Consider the following 7,119-nt stretch of genomic DNA (forward strand, 5'->3'; position numbering starts at 1 on the left):
TGAAAATTGCCTCCCTATATTCCTGCATAAAAAGTCTGAAAATTGTCCAAATCTTTTAATTGTGGTGTCATCTTAAAGAGAATGTGTTCCTCTAACTATTGATGTAAGTGTAGTGTTCACATTTGCTTTACTTAAGGAAATACCCGCAGAAATTGTTGAGAGTTGTTGTCCCACTGCTGTAAGATTTTGCAACTCAGCGGCCTTTGTGCACACATTATATTGTAGCTTCCTGCTGAAAGTTGCCTCTCTATATTCCAGCATAAAAAGTCTGAAAAGTGTTCAAATCTTTGAATCGTGATGTCATTTGAAAGGGAATATGACCCTCTAACTATTGACGTAAGTTTCATATTCATATTTGTTTGAGTGAGCGCAATATTCGTTTAAGAAGTTGAGAGTTGTTGTCTATTTGCCTTGTTATTTTGCGTCTCTGCCTTTTTCCACTCATTATATTTTTGCTTCATGCGCGAAGTTAACTCCCTACGTTGAAGCCTAAAAGGTCTGAAAATTGTCCAAATCTTTGAAGCGTGGTGTCATCTTATAGAAAATATGTTCCTCTAACCATTGTTGTAAGTTTCATATCCATATTTGCATCAGTAAGAGAAATACCCGCGGAAGTAGTTGAGAGTTGTTTTCCCACTGCTGTAAGATTTTTGCAATTCGGCCTTCCTGCACAAATTATATTTCAGCTTCTCGCTGAAAGTTGCCTCCCTAAATTCCAGCATAAAAAGTCTGAAAATTGTCCAAATCTTCCCATCGTGGTGTCATCTGCAAGGGAATATGTCTCTGTAACTATTGATGTAAGTTTAGTGTTCATAGTTGCTTTAGTGAGGGAAATTCCTGCGGAAATAGTTGAGAGTTGTTGTCCCACTGCTGAAAGATTTTGCAACTCGGCTTTCGTGCACACATTATATTGCAGCTTCCCGCTGAAAATTGCCTCCCTATTTTCCAGCATAAAAAGTCTGAAAATTGTCCAAGTCTTTGAATTGTGGTGTCATCTTATAAAAAATATATTCCTCTAACCATTGTTGTGAGTTTAATATTCATATTTGTTTCGATGAGGGAAATTCCCGCCCAAGTAGTTGAGAGTTGTTGTCCCACTGCTGTAAGATTTTGCGATTCGGCCTTCGTGCACACATTATATTGCAGCTTCCCGCTGAAAGTTGCCTCCCTATATTCTTGCATAAAAAGTCTAAAAATTGTCCAAATCTTCCCATCGTGGTGTCATCTTAAGGAAAATATGTTCCTCTAACTATTGATGTAAGTTTAGTGTTCATAGTTGCTTTAGTGAGGGAAATTCCCGCGGAAATAGTTGAGAGTTGTCGTCCCACTGCTGAAAGATTTTGCGACTCGGCTTTCGAGCACACATTATATTTCAGCTTCTCGCTGAAAATTGCCTCCCTATATTCCTGCATAAAAAGTCTGAAAAATGTCCAAATCTTTTAATTGTGGTGTCATATTAAAGAGAATATGTTCCCCTAACTATTGATGTAAGTTTAGTATTCATATTTGTTTCGGTGAGGGAAATTCCCGCCCAAGTAGTTGAGAGTTGTTGTCCCACTGCTGTAAGATTTTCCGATTCGGGTTTGTGCACACATTATATTGTAGCTTCCCACTGAAAGTTGCCTCCCTATATTCCAGCATAAAAAGTCTGAAAATTGTCCAAATCTTCCCATCGTGGTGTCATCTTAAAGACAATATGTTCCTCTAACTATTGATGTAAGTTTAGTATTCATATTTGTTTCGATGAGGGAAATTCCCGCCCAAGTAGTTGAGAGTTGTTGTCCCACTGCTGTAAGATTTTGCGATTCGGCCTTCGTGCACACATTATATTGTAGCTTCCCGCTGAAAGTTGCCTCCCTATATTCCAGCATAAAAAGTCGGAAAATCGTCCAAATCTTCCCATTGTGGTGTCATCTTAAAGAGAATATGTTCCTCTAACTATTGATATAAGTTTAGTATACATATTTGTTTCGGTGAGGGAAAATCCCACCCAAGTATTTGAGAGTTGTTGTCCCACTGCTGTAAGATTTTGCGATTCGGGTTTGTGCATACATTATATTGCAGCTTCCCGCTGAAAGTTGCCTCCCTATATTCGAGCATAAAAAGTCTGAAAATCGTCCAAATCTTCCCATCGTGGTGTCATCTTCAAGGGAATATATGCCTGTAACTTTTGATGTAAGTTTAGTATTCATATTTTTTTCGGTGAGGGAAATTCCCGCCCAAGTAGTTGAGAGTTGTTGTCCCACTGCTGTAAGATTTTGCGATTCGGCCTTCCTGCACACGTTATATTGTAGTTTCTTGCTGAAAGTGGCCTCCCTATATTCCAGCATGAAAAGTCTGAAAATTGTCCAAATCTTTTAAATGTTGTGTCATGTTAAAGACTATATGTTCCTCTAATTATTGATATAAGTTTGGTGTTCATATTTGCTTCGGTGAGGGAAATTCCCGCCCAAGTAGTTGAGAGTTGTTGTCCCACTGCTGTAAGATTTTGCGATTCGGCCTTCCTGCAGACATTATATTGTAGCTTCCCACTGAAAATTGTTTCCCTATATTCCAGCATAAAAAGTCTGAAAATTGTCCAAGTCTTTGAATTGTGGTGTCATCTTAAAGAGAATATGTTCCCCTAACTATTGATGTAAGTTTCATATTCATATTCGTTTCGATGAGGGAAATTCCCGCCCAAGTAGTTGAGAGTTGTTGTCCCACTGCTGTAAGATTTTGCGATTCGGCCTTCGTGCACACATTTTATTGTAGCTTCTTGCTGAAAGTTGCCTCCCTATATTCCAGCATAAAAAGTCCGAAAATCGTCCAAATCTTCCCATCGTGGTGTCATCCTAAGGAAAATATGTTCCTGTAACTATTGATGTAAGTTTAGTATACATATTTGTTTCGGTGAGGGAAATTCCCTCCCAAGTATTTGAGAGTTGTTGTCCCACTGCTGTAAGATTTTGCGATTCGGGTTTGTGCACACATTACATTGCAGCTTCCCGCTGAGAGTTGCCTCCCTATATTCGAGCATAAAAAGTCTGAAAATCGTCCAAATCTTCCCATCGTGGTGTCATCTTCAAGGGAATATATGCCTGTAACTTTTGATGTAAGTTTAGTATTCATATTTGTTTCGGTGAGGGAAATTCCCGCCCAAGTAGTTGAGAGTTGTTGTCCCACTGCTGTAAGATTTTGCGATTCGGCCTTCGTGCACACATTATATTGTAGCTTCTTGCTGAAAGTTGCCTCCCTATATTCCAGCATAAAAAGTCTGAAAATTGTCCAAATCTTCCCATCGTGGTGTCATCTTAAAGAACATATGTTCCCCTAACTATTGATGTAAGTTTAGTATACATATTTGTTTCGGTGAGGGAAATTCCCGCCCAAGTAGTTGATAGTTGTTGTCCCACTGCTGTAAGATTTTGCGATTCAGCAGTCGTGCACACAGTATATTGTAGCTTCCCGCTGCAAGTTGCCTCCCTAAATTCCAGCATAAAAAGTCTGAAAAATGTCCAAATCTTCCCATCGTGGTGTCATCTTAAAGAGAATATGTTCATCTAACTATTGATGTAAGTTTAGTATTCAGATTTGTTTCGGTGAGGGAAATTCCTGCCCAAAGAGTTGAGAGTTGTTTTCCCACTGCTGTAAGATTTAGCAATTCAGCAGTCGTGCACACATTATATTGTAGCTTCCCGCTGAAAGTTGCCTCCCTATATTCCAGCATAAAAAGTCTGAAAATTGTACAAATCTTCCGATCGTTGTGTCATCTTCAAAAGAATATATGCCTGTAACTTTTGATGTTAGTTTAGTATTCATATTTGTTTCGGTGAGGGAAATTCCCGCCCAAGTAGTTGAGAGTTGTTGTCCCACTGCTAAAAGATTTTGCGACTCGGCTTTCGTGCACACATTGTATTGTAGCTTCCCGCTGAAAGTTGCCTCCCTATATTCCAGCATAAAAAGTCTAACAATTGTCCAAATCTTCCCATCGTGGTGTCATCTTAAGGAAAGTATGTTCCTCTAACTTTTGATGTAAGTTTAATACTCATGCCTTGCTTTAGTGAGGGAAATAGCCGCTGAAATAGTTGAGAGTTGTTGTCCCACTGCTAAAAGATTTTGCGACTCGGCTTTCGTGCACACATTATATTGTAGCTTCCCGCTGAAAATTGCCTCCCTATATTCCAGCATAAAAAGTCTGAAAATTGTCCAAATCTTCCCATCGTGGTGTCATCTTAAAGAACATATGTTCCCCTAACTATTGATGTAAGTTTAGTATACATATTTGTTTCGGTGAGGGAAATTCCCGCCCAAGTAGTTGAGAGTTGTTGTCCCACTGCTGTAAGATTTTGCAATTCGGGTTTGTGCACACATTATATTGTAGCTTCCCGCTGAAAGTTGCCTCCCTCTATTCCAGCATAAAAAGTCTGAAAATTGTCCAAATCTTCCCATTGTGGTGTCATCTTAAAGAACATATGTTCCCCTAACTATTGATGTAAGTTTAGTATACATATTTGTTTCGGTGAGGGAAATTCCCGCCCAAATAGTTGAGAGTTGTTGTCCCACTGCTGTAAGATTTTGCGATTCAGCAGTCGTGCACACAGTATATTGTAGCTTCCCGCTGCAAGTTGCCTCCCTAAATTCCAGCATAAAAAGTCTGAAAAATGTCCAAATCTTCCCATCGTCGTGTCATCTTCAAGGGAATATGTTCCTCTAACTTTTGATGTAAGGTTAATACTCATGCCTTGCTTTAGTGAGGGAAATAGCCGCGGAAATAGTTGAGAGTTGTTGTCCCACTGCTAAAAGATTTTGCGACTCGGCTTTCGTGCACACATTATATTGTAGCTTCCCGCTGAAAATTGCCTCCCTATATTCCAGCATAAAAAGTCTGAAAATTGTCCAACTCTTTCAATCGTGGTGTCATTTGAAAGGGAATATGTTGCTCTAACTATTGATGTAAGTTTAGTATTCATATTTGTTTCGGTGAGGGAAATTCCCGCCCAAGTAGTTGAGAGTTGTTGTCCCACTGCTGTAAGATTTTGCGATTCGGCCTTCCTGCACACATTATATCGCAGCTTCCCGCTGAAAGTTGCCTCCCTATATTCCAGCATAAAAAGTCTGAAAATTGTCCAAATCTTCCCATCGTGGTGTCATCTTAAAGAGAATATGTTCGTCTAACTATTGATGTAAGTTTAGTATTCATATTTGTTTCGGTGAGGGAAATTCCTGCCCAAGTAGTTGAGAGTTGTTTTCCCACTGCTGTAAGATTTTGCGATTCAGCAGTCGTGCACACATTATATTGTAGCTTCCCGCTGCAAGTTGCCTCCCTATATTCCAGCATAAAAAGTCTGAAAATTGTACAAATCTTCCGATCGTTGTGTCATCTTCAAAAGAATATATGCCTGTAACTTTTGATGTTAGTTTAGTATTCATATTTGTTTCGGTGAGGGAAATTCCCGCCCAAGTAGTTGAGAGTTGTTGTCCCACTGCTAAAAGATTTTGCGACTCGGCTTTCGTGCACACATTGTATTGTAGCTTCCCGCTGAAAGTTGCCTCCCTATATTCCAGCATAAAAAGTCTGAAAATTGTCCAAATCTTCCCATCGTGGTGTCATCTTAAAGTGAATATGTTTCTCTAACTATTGATGTAAGTTTAGTATACATATTTGTTTCGGGGAGGGAAATTCCCGCCCAAGTAGTTGAGAGTTGTTGTCCCACTGCTGTAAGATTTTGCAATTCGGATTTGTGCACACATTATATTGTAGCTTCCCGCTGAAAGTTGCCTCCCTATATTCCAGCATAAAAAGTCTGAAAATTGTCCAGATCTTCCCATCGTGGTGTCATCTTAAAGAATATATGTTCCCTCAACTAGTGATGTAAGTTTAGTATTCATATTTGTTTCGGTGAGGGAAATTCCCGCCCAAGTAGTTGAGAGTTGTTGTCCCACTGCTGTAAAATTTTGCGATTCGGCCTTCCTGCACACATTATATTGCAGCTTCCCGCTGCAAATTGCCTCCCTAAATTCCAGCATAAAAAGTCTGAAAATTGTCCAAATCTTCCCATCGTGGTGTCATCTTCAAGGGAATATATGCCTGTAACTTTTGATGCAAGTTTAGTATTCATATTTGTTTCGGTGAGGGAAATTCCCGCCCAAGTAGTTGAGAGTTGTTGTCCCACTTCTGTAAGATTTTGCGATTCGGCCTTCCTGCACACAATGTATTGTAGCTTCCCGCTGAAAGTTGCCTCCCTATATTCCAGCATAAAAAGTCTGAAAATTGTACAAATCTTCCGATCGTTGTGTCATCTTCAAAAGAATATATGCCTGTAACTTTTGATGTTAGTTTAGTATTCATATTTGTTTCGGTGAGGGAAATTCCCGCCCAAGTAGTTGAGAGTTGTTGTCCCACTGCTAAAAGATTTTGCGACTCGGCTTTCGTGCACACATTGTATTGTAGCTTCCCGCTGAAAATTGCCTCCCTATATTCCAGCATAAAAAGTCTGAAAATTGTCCAAATCTTCCCATCGTGGTGTCATCTTAAAGTGAATATGTTTCTCTAACTATTGATGTAAGTTTAGTATACATATTTGTTTCCGGGAGGGAAATTCCCGCCCAAGTAGTTGAGAGTTGTTGTCCCACTGCTGTAAGATTTTGCAATTCGGATTTGTGCACACATTATATTGTAGCTTCCCGCTGAAAGTTGCCTCCCTCTATTCCAGCATAAAAAGTCTGAAAATTGTCCAGATCTTCCCATCGTGGTGTCATCTTAAAGAATATATGTTCCCTCAACTAGTGATGTAAGTTTAGTATTCATATTTGTTTCGGTGAGGGAAATTCCCGCCCAAGTAGTTGAGAGTTGTTGTCCCACTGCTGTAAGATTTTGCGATTCGGCCTTCCTGCACACATTATATCGCAGCTTCCCGCTGAAAGTTGCCTCCCTATATTCCAGCATAAAAAGTCTGAAAATTGTCCAAATCTTCCCATCGTGGTGTCATCTTCAAGGGAATATATGCCTGTAACTTTTGATGTAAGTTTAGTATTCATATTTGTTTCGGTGAGGGAAATTCCCGCCCAAGTAGTTGAGAGTTGTTGTCCCACTGCTGTAAGATTTTGCGATTCGGCCTTCCTGCACACATTGTATTG

This window comes from Acanthaster planci, linkage group LG02 (assembly GCF_054643075.1).
Source record: "Acanthaster planci isolate LZ-2023a linkage group LG02, COTS_SCS, whole genome shotgun sequence".
NCBI lineage: Eukaryota > Metazoa > Echinodermata > Asteroidea > Valvatida > Acanthasteridae > Acanthaster > Acanthaster planci.